Below are 13,648 nucleotides of genomic sequence, written 5' to 3'. Positions count from 1 at the left end.
CATGCTTTTTTCTCAGATATTTTTTTGCCAACAGGCTGCCTGTATACATTTTTATTTCACAGGAAGAGCTCATTGATAGCCATGCATACATGCATATGGCATATCTGAAGGGTGGTACTATCCCTAATAGTCTGTTATACAAGAATGTATGTATTAAATCCTCTTAAAATCAATTCAGGAGCTCTGAAATTCACACTTTTCCTTTTGGGAGGGGAAGGGGCGTGGAGCCTAGAACCTGTTTTTCAGCTAGCCAGAAATGCTATTAATTAACAATAGTTGCTGTAATTACCGTGTGAGCTAATGACAGTCAGTCAGGTAGTTAGATAACTACTGTCCCTTTTTACAGTGTGCAGGGGCAAGCAGAAAATGATATTCTTTAGAACCTGGTGATTTAGAGCTTCAAGCAGAGTAAAATTCTGTACCCCTAGTTCTACAAAGTCAAAACGTTTAGACCTTGGCTTCATAAAGATAACAATGACAGGATACTTAACATCCTCAAAAACACAACAGCAGGGTGTCAAATGCTGACTCTACTGATAAAAAGTTATCTGAAGGAGTATCTTCATCAGTGTGACCCTAGCATGTACCCTATTCTTCTCCACACTTGGTACCTCACCATCCCGCCCAGGGGTTCCTTTCCATTTTCAATGATATGAGGTTTAGGAACCTGAATATCACTTCTCTCTCTCCCCGCCTCCCGCCCTCCCCCCCCCCCACCTTGAGAGAGTAGATTCAGAGGTACTCTCTCACTCAAGAATTTACCAGAGTTGGGGGTTTGTTAAGCTCCTACCAAATGACTTCAATTAAGACTAGCTGTCTCAAAATGCAATACAATAACTAGCCATTAAAAAAAAAAAAAAAAAAAAAAACTAATCAACCCAAATGTGGCCTAAAGTCATAGCCAGGCTTGAAACAACAGTAGGTCACAGTGCAGAGTGCAGATCTGAAGATTTTTCTTCAACTTTCTGATGAAGGACAATTTTCCTCAGACATAGCCAACAACAATATTACTAGATAGAGGTACCAGAGCTGTTTGGTTTGGGGAGGAAGGAATTCCCATGCATGGTCCAATATGAGAATTTGAGGAAAGATGTAGTTTGACACAAAATCCATGCTCAGATGTTCATGTAGACACCTTAGGGACCTGAACCAATGCAGAGTACTGGTTCTAAGCTGGGCTCACAAGAGGACTGTCAGTAATGAATTATTCTGTTTCATGGCATGAGGAGGATTATCACTTCTTAAACTAAGATGCAGAAATAATTCCTAAATTCAACAGCATGTGGGTCTCCCCAAGTCCAAGGACAATTTGCATCCTCTATTGGGAAGACAGAAGACAAGAATACAATGACAGAAGACTATGGAGGAGCAGGATCATACTTCCAATGTCAAGTATCTGAATCAGATGCTACAGGAAGATGCCTAGCTTCTAGAAAGTATGCATACCACTACTCCAAGCATAAAAGCCTTGCTTAGTGGGTCCCTTCATTGATTTGGGAATTTGGAATGGTTCTGTTTTGTCTTGGTTTGTTTCTAGGTGTTCTGCCAAGCACCAGGCTCTTTGCCAAGGAGCAGCTCTCAGGCTCTTCACTCCCACCACTTCTGTCCGAGTGTGTACTTCTACTGCATGCCATGCTCCCAGGCTCGTGTCACGGCCACAGCTCCCCAGCTTGTCCACCTCGGCAGGGTATGCCCACCATGCTCTCTCTTCAGCCTTAGTATGGCATCCAGTGCTGCCCTACCCCAGGTATTCCACATATTTTCTGCTGAACTTCCTGTGGCTGGTGCAGCTGACAACTCTTAAACAGATGAACAGATACATGCACAGAAAGGACAAATTGAATTTCTACAGTGGGCACAAAATTTCGTATAACAAAGCAATGCCCTTTTACCACAGAGTTGTTGCCTGTTCCTCAGTGCTGAATACAGACAGAAAACAAAGAGGTAAAAATGGCTTTTCCTGTTTTCACCATGTTACTGGCTGGTCAGTGCCTGGATGTAAATGGCATCCTGACAGTTTTGGTGTTTCGCCCAAGACTTGTCCCCATGTTGCAGCTAACATCGGTAGCAGGTTCTTCTTCCAAGGGACCTACTATACACATCCCCACAATGCAACAAAGTCAATGTCCTGTAGAGCGCTTGGCAGATGGGCAGAGGCAGGACACCATGCAAGCCAGGTACCTGGCAATATGCTGTATCACATAACAGCAAGTTCTGTCTCATATGCTCTTGCTAACCTGGCAGAAAAGTTGTCTTGCACTGATACACAGATGGATCAAATTTGTACTGCCAAATGAGCTGTTAGTGCACAGCACCAGCAGTAATTAGAGACACACCTTACTGACAATGGAAGTTCTGATGGTTTACATCAATAGCAGTCTGGGTCATGAGCTTTGATACATTGCAGAGAATCTCTGCCCTATGAGAAATCAGAAATACCTGAAGGTATCACAATATTTTATGAAATGTTGCATGAAAGAAGGGTTTGACCTGCAGGAACAGAACTGGTGAGGAAAAATGATTTAGAAGACGGTGGGAGTCAAATAGAATCTAAAAATACAGCTGAAATTTTGAACCGTGTTTTGACAGTTAAAAGGAGATGAAAGTAGAGCAAACTAAGAAACTAAAGATTTTGTCCACAGAATGAAGAGAGAACTAGGGGTGAGATTCTGCACCCTGACATGACCTGTTGTAGGACTTGAAATAGCATTAATAGGCAGGGAGATACTTATGGCATAAACCTAGTGCTGCTCACTGATATCTTCTGTCAACATTATATGCAACACAACACTATTAGCTCTTAGCAGAATCCAGTAGAAAACACAAGTTGCAACAAGAAAAGACAGAGGACAGAAGAAATGGCAGAGAGCTTTACTAATGTGACGTGCTTCATATTATAAGGGGGTTTCAGCACATTATGTTTACCTATATTAAACTGGAGCAATCCTCATTCACATTCCTTCTCCTTCCAGCTTTCATGTATCACAAGTTGCAGAAATTTCCAAATAAATCTTGCTTCCACTTTCTCAAACATCACAGGCTGAAAGCATGAAAGAGGTGATGAAAGTAGTGAGACAAGCAAAGCAGGCAAACAAATTTGCACTTCTACCTTAAAATGCACATCAGGAGACTGAAAAAAAAATATGTCTTCTGGCCTGTGCAGACCAGATTTGGGTGTGTTCTTTCTCTGGCCAACATGAGGGAATGCAGGGGTGATTGCTAGCTTCTCCTTGTCCTCAGGGCTATGGCTTGGAAAGGCACAGTTCATAAACACTCATTCATCTTTTTCCAGTCAATGTATTGCATGAGACAGGCATGCATTTTCCCTTGTGGATCTCCCAAAAGACAGAAGCCATAGTCACTGCTGAGGAGGCTGTGAAAAATAGTATCTGATGATTTCATCAGTGCTCTGCTAGCAGGACAAAAATTCAATAAGAAATTCTGCAGAGATGACAAAATTGCAACTAGGATGTTTTTTTCTTTACAGGGATGTACTTTTTTTTTTATCTTTCTCTTTCATTTCAGAGGAGTGAAATTACTGTTCAAAATTCTTTTGCATCTATTACATGCAATTTTCAGAATGCAGCATCTCATATTAGAAAGACAAGCAGTCACACATACCCTAAAGCAGAATTGCAACATACACATTTGTTTCCTGTCTTAAGGTCTCACCAGGGACTGAAAATCAAGGAGAGTCTGTGTTGCACCCCAGAAGTGTCTGCTTTTCACTGATGAGTCATGTGGTACTCTGTCAGTCACATCCAGTGCGTTTTTATTCCTCAATGCACAGAAAGTAAAACACATCCTTGGTATGGCTGGAATCTAACAGACTCAATAACAAATAAAACACTCTTGAGATTTTATCACTGCTAATGCAATGAGACCCAGCTGTTCAGCTACATTCTGAATCTGCAAGATTTCATTGTCTTTCCACATGCAGTCATGCAATCAGAAATGACAAGTAAAGGTAAATTTTTAAAGCACATATATGGCTTTGTTTCCAAGCAAAACACTGGTTGTGCAGAATTGTGGTTCTTGTGCTCTGGCATCATGACATTATGGTAAACTGCAGACAATTTTTGTATCTTCAGTTCCTGTTCCTTGGAAAGTGATGGTGATAGGACAGCAGTCTGTTTTGAAAAATCGCTTCTCCTAGAAGACCACTGCTTCATGATATATCAATCACTGTTAATAATAAATATCAAATACCTCCAGAGAAATCACAACCAACCACCATTGTTATTTATTTCAAAGCACTGGAACTGGAGAACAGATAGAGCAAATATTGTTATAACACAAAATAAGGGACAGCACACAGCCCATTCTCATTTGATCTACGTTTAACTACACAAGTGCCTGTGCAAGAAGGACAGAGCTTTCTCAGACACTGAATACAACGAAGCTGAAAGCAAAACTACCCTGAGGAATCAGAAGCTCTGGAAAACAAGTTTCCTCCATTTAGATTGAGCAGTTTCCAATCTTCAGTTAATCCTATTCACAGAAGAATTTGATCTGATAGTGTCAGAGGTTCTCTCTTTGAAATTGTATATAATGGGAACATATGCCTAATATTAAAGCCTTATTAAAAAATGAATTCACTATTTGTGAGATGAATTACTGTTACATACATGGAAAATGGATTCATTAGGGGGACACTTTGCAACAGCTGTTAAAATTATTGTTATAATGCAGACTACAATTGTGGCTGAGGTCTCATGTATGAACTATTATGCTTCAGAAAGCATAAGATGCTGTTTATAGATAATGATGTCTGTAGGGATTACTGAGCATATTTAGTCTGGCCTCTTGTATTTCAAAGGTTAGAAGTATATATTCCTCTTTCCCTTACAGTAAACTATAGGAGCATTTGTTTTCTTTTTCACACTTTGTTCATTCTTCTGCCACTGCCAAAACTGTCTGGCAGGATCTAATATGCAACATATATTCACAGATAAATTAAAGAAGTAGCATCAAGCTAAAAGGAACTGCAAAGAGATGTTCTACATTTCTCAAAGAAAAACTGTTAAACTGCTAGTTTGTTTGTTTTTTGTTTGAGACCACATTTAGATGTTTCCTCAGCTAAAGTGAAAAAAATGTGAAAGCAATAATATCTCTGTCTTTTGTGCTTAACACATTTGATACCCCATTTATAGAAACTTAGGAATTGATAATTCAGTTTGTCTAGAGAAATTATTACCCTAGCTAGTAGCATTACATACTTGAAAGCTTCCTAAGTACTCTGAAAAGCAGGCATTAAGTCCCTAGCTTATTTTGGTTTCAGTCTGCTGAGAAATAATCAAAGTTCCTAAACGTGATGTTCCTTCTCTATCAAGCTACAGTGTTAGAAATGAAAAATGATAGTCAAAGGAAGAGCTGCTATATTAGGTGATTCTCAACATGCCTTTGCTGCAGAAGTCACATTTCTACATTTGTTGCTGAGGGTACAGGCAGTTGACTAGTAAGTAAAGAATTACTGTTAGGGAGACAAAGGATGTCCATTTACTCATGTCAAGCCCAATATTCACTATTCTGCTATATATGTAAGCAAATCTTGGCTAGAAGAAATGATCCAGCAAACTTAGAGTAATCTTGCTCTACTTTATTTATGTGCTTCTTACATACTCAGGAGAGGAAGCTTTCCACGTGCTATGAAACCTGCTAGTTCAAATAAAAGTGGCCATAGCAAAATTTGCACTGTAGGTGTCTCTCAACACTTTAGTCTTTCAAAATATAAAGTTCAGACACCTTAGCACTTAAATATTGGAATAACAGATGATTCTGAAGTGCAAGAACAGCACTATACAACATTAAATGGATAGTAGTCTGTCCATTTCTGCACAGATACTCCTAAGGAAAATAATCTAACCTCAGAGTTAGTGATGTGACTTTTTTTTAATTTAAAAATGTAATTAATGTTATATCCCATCAGAAGTTTAAGCCAAGTCAATTCAGTGTAAGGTTTTCTCTTACTAAAAATGTTGTTTCTATGACCACACACCAGTACTCCATTTAAGAAAACATACTTTGAGTTTTGTATTCACAAGCACGGGTGAGGGTCAGTGCTTTCTACGCTATATGTTTAACTAGCCTCTTTTATGCAACATGTTTGGGGGAGACATTAATACAAATACTATGCAGTACACAATGACTGAAAATTACCTGGGCTGCTGTACCCTGGACCTCAGTCACTATTCTGTTTCTGTAAAAAGTGAGGGAGAAAACATGTTCTTTTTCTTAGACCTACTTGACAAAGCAGGATCTACTGTAGGGTGCTCTGTAAATACAAATCAGTTGACCTTTAAAATCATGTGGATTCTTATAAGTAGAGTGCTTTTCTTTCTTTTTTACCTGCAAATGTCATAGACCAGATTCATTTAGGAAGCAAGCTCTTTGAACTAGATTTCTCCTCCTTTAAGAGACTTAGGGAGCCTAGATTAAATCAGCTGCTTCTATTTTCAGCTTTCTTCTCCAGGTAGCTGACCAGTCTGTAGAAGATGCTGAAGGCTGTTTTGTGAGCTGACTCAGACTCTACTATCTTTTTTAGGCAGATCTTCCTTTCCAGCCATGTACCTGCAAAATGTTGTGACAAATTCCTGTAAAATTCTGTCCAATACTTTAATGCATTTCCCAAAGTAATTTCACATCTTCTTGGGGTAATAAAAGTAGATTTGTATAATTCTATTATCGCAATTGTCCTCTCAATTGGTGTTAAATCTAGCAACCTATATTTATTGAGGATAAATAGTAGGAATTTAATGAATAGAAGCATGTGCTTTTTTTCATTTCACCAGGTATCTTGTGTGAGTAGACACTACTGTTTCAACTGAGCAGGACGCCCCCAACTGAAACAGCACATTCTGCACCCCTCTGCCAATTGTCAGCAACAAAATTGCAACAGTTTAAACAAATTGGTAAACCCATGTAACTGCAAAGACAAACCCTGTATGACAATAAAGATTTCTCAAGTTTTAATCAACCTAGCTGTGGTTTAAATATTTGGAGAGTTGAAAGGGGTTCTGTTGAGACCTCAGTATTTGCGCTGAATCACAGGACCCCCCCTCTCCTTAGTCTTGCTGGAGATAATGAAATGGTCAGCCTAAAGTAAGAGAGCTTTCCTCTGGTGCACTTGGTTACTGGTTCTATAAAAAATAATCAAACGCCAAGCGTGCAGACATCTGAATAGTACCCTTGACCTCTCTTAATCAGGTCTCTATCCCATGATTGGAGGTTTTAATCCTACTTGATCTCCAGCAAGCCTGTGCATGCAAGGGGGAGTGGAAAAATAGCAAGGAAGAAATACTCTTTAGAAGTACATTTTCTTCTTCGCTGCCAGCTCAATTTTATACAGGGTAGATTAATTAAACCACAAAGAAGAAAGTGTTTATTTTTGTTGTTGTTCAAAGGGCTTTTTGTTCTACTTTTGAGTAGGAAATATCACAGAAATGTAAACTTTTTAAATGGTTTCTGCTGAGCTGTCCAGTTACATATCCATAAAATCTCTCATTTCCAAAAATCTCTCCCAAACTCTCTACCGTGACAGTGAGGGGCCTCACCACCCAGGCTAGCATACCATGCAAGTGGGACAACAAGTCGCTGCTTGACCCCTTTTCATGGAAACACCTGACAGCTACCCACTGCTGGCGTGGGACCCACAGGGCTGGCATGGGCTTGGGTTGTCAACGTTAGTTAGGGCTTCACAGCAGGATTAATTTGTTGCAATTTTAATTCCTGCCAGTTTGTTTCTCCTGTGGGGAAGCAAGTTTGTGTGAGCCCAGCATTGAGCTACACCTGTTTCCAGCTCAGCCCTTTGAGCCAAAGCTGCCATGATGACTGCGTGAAGGCCAGCACAGGCATAAGCAGACAGAAGAAACAAAGCTTTTTGTTTGGCTGACATCAGAGTAGCACAGCTTCTCTTCTGGTAAAGCTGATTCACAGCAGCTGCCTCTTCCCTTCAGAAGACAGGGTAGTTTTGAAAATCTGTAAATACAAAGATGCCTTTTAGTTTTTGGCAGAATGCAATGGATTTGAAAAGTGGGGAGGGGAAGATCAGGTGGTGGAATCAGGGTTTCACCAAATTGTTTGAATTTGTCTGTCCTACTCCTGTCCCCATCAGCACCTCTTAAATCCAAGGTTTTTCTAAACAGAAATGATTCTAGATGGATCATCCACTACTTAAAGACCCATGTTGCCAGCTCTGCTTCCTCTTTTTGCTTTCACACAAACACAATCCTACTGCAAATCCAATTCTGTTACCAATGCTAGGTATCCCCCTGTGGAAATGCCAGGTTTGTTAAAGAGTGGCACAGCATCCAGCCCAGCAGCCCAAGGTTGCCTGAGCAGCATGCCATCTTCCTCCATTAGAAAGGAATTTGTGTTCAAGATTTTTTTTTTTTTATATTATTATTATTTTAATGTCAGTGGTAAAACCTGAATTCTTGTCTTCCTCCCTTAATAACTCTGGTAGCGATGGTAGCTATCCTAGTTAGAAAACTGCATGGACTAAAGCCCTGTTTTCTCCTGATTTCTTATACCAGTTTTGAAATCCGAAGTACCTTATAGCTGACAATCTGAAATGAGTATCCTCCTCCCAAGCCTTTGTACAACCTGAAGGCAGAAGTCAACTTCTTTAATACAAAATATGAGACCTGACAGACTTGTAACCTTAGCTTTGGTTTTGACATTGTTTCTTTCCCAAACAGTGACTATGTGCTTTGGAACTTACTTGGTGAAACAGTGCTTACTGATGTTTGAAAGGCCATCTAAAATGCACACGACTCTGCTTCACCACTGATACGCGTCGGCTATTCTCACAAAACCTCAGCCATGAGCTCTCAGCTTCTCACAGGGAAAAGAGTAAATACAAGTAGGTGTACAAAAACCCTAAGTAAAAAATGAAGAAAGGGAGGTGTTAACCACAAACAGCTCTCACTTCAGTGAGTGCGTGCTGGTTCCCAACAGCAAGCTAGAGACAGTATGCACAAAAAATTATATGCTATAATACTTAGAGTCCTCACCAAGCCCCAATCTAATCCTAATGACTTGGGAAAGCCACTGCAGTAGTCGGTGAGTTACTTTTCAAAGCAGGCATTTTACACAACAATACAGATTTCAGCTTTGGAGGGTGGCAGGGGGAGAACAGTGTTCTTGCATGAGTGTTTCATTCAAATTGCATTTTGCTTCCACTTTTCCAAAGTTTGGCTTTGATCCTTCAATTGGTGATATACGAATCCTAGCCTGGAAGGAGACAAAATCATTTCTGAACAAGTTTGTTCAAAACTAGTATGTAAAGATAACAATAGCAATGAATTATGAAGCTGATACATAAAACCCTGTGTTGAGTGCAATTAATTGATTTGCAGATACCCTTCACCTGTTCCAAACGGCCATAAAACATGGCATTCAAAGAGCTGTTGCATTTCATTTTTATGGTAGCTAATATGATACTGACTTTATAACATTCTTTCACACATTAAAACTGTTCCAAAAATAACATTAATACAAATATTTAATTAGCATAATTCAGTGCTGGGAAAAAAAGAAAAAAAACACCAAAAAAACGCAAACGAAAACATGCCCTTGGAACAGGTTCCTTTATTACAAATAAGACCGAGCCCCACACAATCACTGTATAATCCATTTATTAACATATCTTGTGAGCCACTGGTGTTGATCCAAAGGACACAACAGTTTTGGCAACAGCCTGATTTTAGAGGTACTCAGCCCCCAGTTAGTAGAAAGGGGTTTTAATAGGACTGAGTGGGCTGAGTGTTCCTCCTTGATGTAGGGAATTAAACATTTTCTTGAACAATTAAAAATAAAGCCCAAGACATTGGTCCAGGTCAAAATGCCTCATTCCACAGGGAGCTGTCCCCAGCTGGTAACCACCAGGGGCTCTTCTGTTCCTGTGTCCACATCCTCTAGGTGCAAGAAACTCCCAGCAAATCTATCAATATGGTGTCACTTAAATACAGTTCATCTGCCAAAAGCTTTCCTCTGATGGTTGAATATACACATAAAACGTTGTCTTCAAGTGGTTGATAGATCATCACAGCTTCAGGATACTGGTTTCAGAAAGGAAGGCAGATAGACAAAATGCAAGCCTAGTTCTCCTACCCCTGAGAAAGCAAATATCCATGTTCCTGTATCCTAGCCAATCACTCCACTAATACCTTTGAGGAATTGATCTGCTATTCTTTGCTATAAAGGTACAAGGATTACAACAGTAATTGACATCCTGTCCAGGTTCATAAACAGCTGCCTGCTTAATTACAGCATAGAACAACAACTAGAAATCCTCTGAACAGCATTCAACTGCAGGAATAGGTTAAAACTTTACCCCAGCTTCAGCTGGCCAAAGCCTGGGTTTGTGTCAAGACAGGGCAGAGGAGGGTACCCAGGCAGGCACTACAGGTCAGAAAAACACCAGCCCGGGTCAGCCTTTGCAGAGCACCAGGGTATTCTCTTAGGAAGAGGGATAACTGGAGCATTAATAGCTGCTCTTTAGACACTTAACATAGACACCACCTAGTCAACTGTGTCTTTCTCACACAGCCAGCGTGTACCACACTGCTGTAGGAACTTGTCTCACAAAGCGTTCCCATGGCACAGTGCAGTTGCCAGCAAGAGTAACTGAGCTGTCAGCTCCTAGAAGTGCCGTAAGGGCATCAGCCTCATTCCACTGACTAATGCTGCTCAGACAGACTGTCTCAGTCCTATAGGTATGTCAGCCAGGGCAACACTCCACACAGATCATCAGGTATTCTCTGCCCAGAGCTGCATTATACTTCACAGACATACCTACAGCAATTGCTCTGAGCTTAGAGGTGCTGCTGCACATGCCAGAGACAGGGTAAATTGACCTTGGCTGGTTTTCTCCCCATTGTAGCTGCCACCAAAACTACACCAGCAAGGTTAAAGCTATCTCCAGTATACATACGTAATATACATACAGTGCTGAAATCACTTACAGCATTGCCTACTATAGAAAATAGTACTGAAAATTATCAGTAGATTATTTTCTCAAACTGCATTCAGTTTAGGCTCAGAGCTTAAACATCAGCAGAAAGAGAAGGCATGGAGAGATAGTTAGCATCTTATCAGATAGCTAGACAGTTTGAGTTGAAGAGAGACAGAGAAGCCACTGTTCTAGGAAGGGAACTATCTGTAAAGGATGACAATATAAAGCAAGGCCCCTTAGTTCCTCTTACAGCTGAGAACACAAGGATAGATGGGATTCAATGAAAACAAAAGGCAATTAATTCTGGAACTATAAAAAGAAACAATGTACTACAGAATATAAAATGATATTGGTTATCTTTGCCAGAAAATATTGAGGCTTAGTTGGATTAAATAAGAGATTAAACTTTTATATGGAAGATCAAGTTTGGTTAGGTTAAACAATTTTTTAGAAGTTAGGGAGATGAACTCTGATATTAAGGAAAATTAAAAAAAAAAATAGTGCACAGTGTTTGTGCAATACCTAGAAGTCTGAGTACTTGTACTTTTATTTTAATCGTGATAGCAATGCAAGTAATTAACTTAAATGGGCCAGGAACAAAATTCCCCAGAAGAGAAGGCTGTTAAAACTTGCTCAATACAAATGCACACGCACTGTCCTTTGAAATGTCTGCTGCTGGGCAACATTAGGTACAAAATACAAGCTAGAGTGGCTGAGTGCTGCTCATCCAATCAGACAATTCCAGTAAGCCCAGTGGCAAAGCACGTGAGTTTGGCTTGGACCACAAAGAGCAATAGTGGTGTTCTGAAACAGGTTGGGACAACGGGGGAGAGTATTTGCAGGCTTGCATACAGTACAAGTAAGGTGCAAAATTAGATGGAGATAAGATAATTCCTTCCCTCCTCCTGGCTCCTGGAGGACTCACAGAACATTAACTACAATGATTCTCACAGTTTCCACAGTGACAAAATCCAAGAGATACATTTTGAGCTGGAACATGGGAATCTCAGAATACACTGCCAGGCCTGTGTCTCATACGTGTTACACGGTCATTTTTAATAACTCCTGAAGAGCAACCAGTAGGCTTAAGGAAATAACCTTACTGTTTCAATCCTTTCTATATTTCTATGCCTCTTTGAATTATAGGTATGAGCTGGAAGATCAAACCAGGTTAAACTAGAGGTGTGACAGCACTCAAGGCACCTGCAGCATTCCAGTTTGGGAGGCTGAAAGTTAAAGCCAAATCCCTCTCTATTCCCAAACAGGTACTGCTTCTGCCAGCATGGAACTTGGGATTTAACCCCCTGCAAGACAAGAGGTCTGTAACATAATTGTCCTCGGTCCTCCTGTTATTTTAATTCCTGGGTGATAAGGAACAGTCATCAGCTTGTTTCATAGGGACCCTCTGCCAGTAGGTGTAGGACAACCTAGCCAGCACGGAGCCAAGCATGGCACTACTGAAGGACCAAACCTGGCTCTTCAAACAGGGTTATCAGCACAAGCTGACTGCAGACATTCAGCCCCACAAGAAGAGGCACTAACAGATCAGATCAGTCTCAAATGCCAATTTGCAGGGGTTCTTACACTGCATGTTTTAGAGATTCCTACAATTCTTTTTTTAAATAAAGTTTCCAAGCAGGATATTTAAACAGCCCATTGCAGCATTTGTAACCCAGCTGTCTTGTAATCTACTGGAGAGAGTAAATGCAAGTGTTTGGTTTAACTTTCACACACAAAAACCAGACACCTCGCCAGGTCAGCACCTTTAGACTAAGCTGCTTTATAGGTGACAAATTAAAACTTCAGGCAATCACTGCTAGTTGAATCCAAGACAATTTCTAGGGCGCTGTCACCACTTGTCCTGTGAGATGACATGGTTAATCCACAGGCCATACTCTGCCTTCTGTTCTCGCCTTGCTAATCCCTAGGTATTGAACATTTCAGTGCCTTGAGTACACACCTCCCCGACAGCAGACCAGTGTCTGACCCAGTCAGTGCCTACACCACAGTGCATGAGTGAACCCAAAACATGCACATTTGGCACAAGTTCCACATGTCCCATACCATTTTATTACTCCATGTTTGGACCATCAGTTATGCAGCAAAGCTGCTCCTGAACAGACCTTTCTTCTCTCTGGCTTGGCCACACAGCTAGAACACACTGTTGTGCACTGCACAATTGTTAACACACTTAGCCCCTCTATTTGTATATTTTTCTACACACTCAAAAAAAAATTAGCTTTCAAAAGTAAGGAAGGCCTAAGAGTAGGAAACTGTTCACTTGTTTGGATAAGAGGGAAGGAAGAAATTGAAGTATTCAACAACCCCTGCTTTCTCTCAGTATTTTTTCTGTTCAGCCTGAAAGGTCTGAGCTTAAACTATAGCTTGATGGCACTGCTGTCATATTCTTAAGCCAGTTTACTTCCACTGAGAGGAATGAAAAGAGAAATAGTGCAGAGAGAAGAGAGGAAGCGCAGTCCAAAGGTTGCAAGAATAGCACACACTTCAGAAAAGCAGGAAGCTGCTTTGCAGCACACTTCCTGTTTTACACCTCAAGCAAATTACTCAGTCCTTGTGTTTGTTTTGTATCTATACCCCAGAGTATTTCCATGTTTCATGGGAGAACTGCGAACACAGAGATGTTAAAGACTAAGACCACAAATAAAGGTCAGTTAATAACTATGATAAATA

This window comes from Anser anser (assembly GCF_964211835.1).
Source record: "Anser anser genome assembly, chromosome: 7".
Taxonomy (NCBI): Eukaryota; Metazoa; Chordata; class Aves; order Anseriformes; family Anatidae; genus Anser; species Anser anser.
This window is presented reverse-complemented; position numbering follows the sequence as displayed.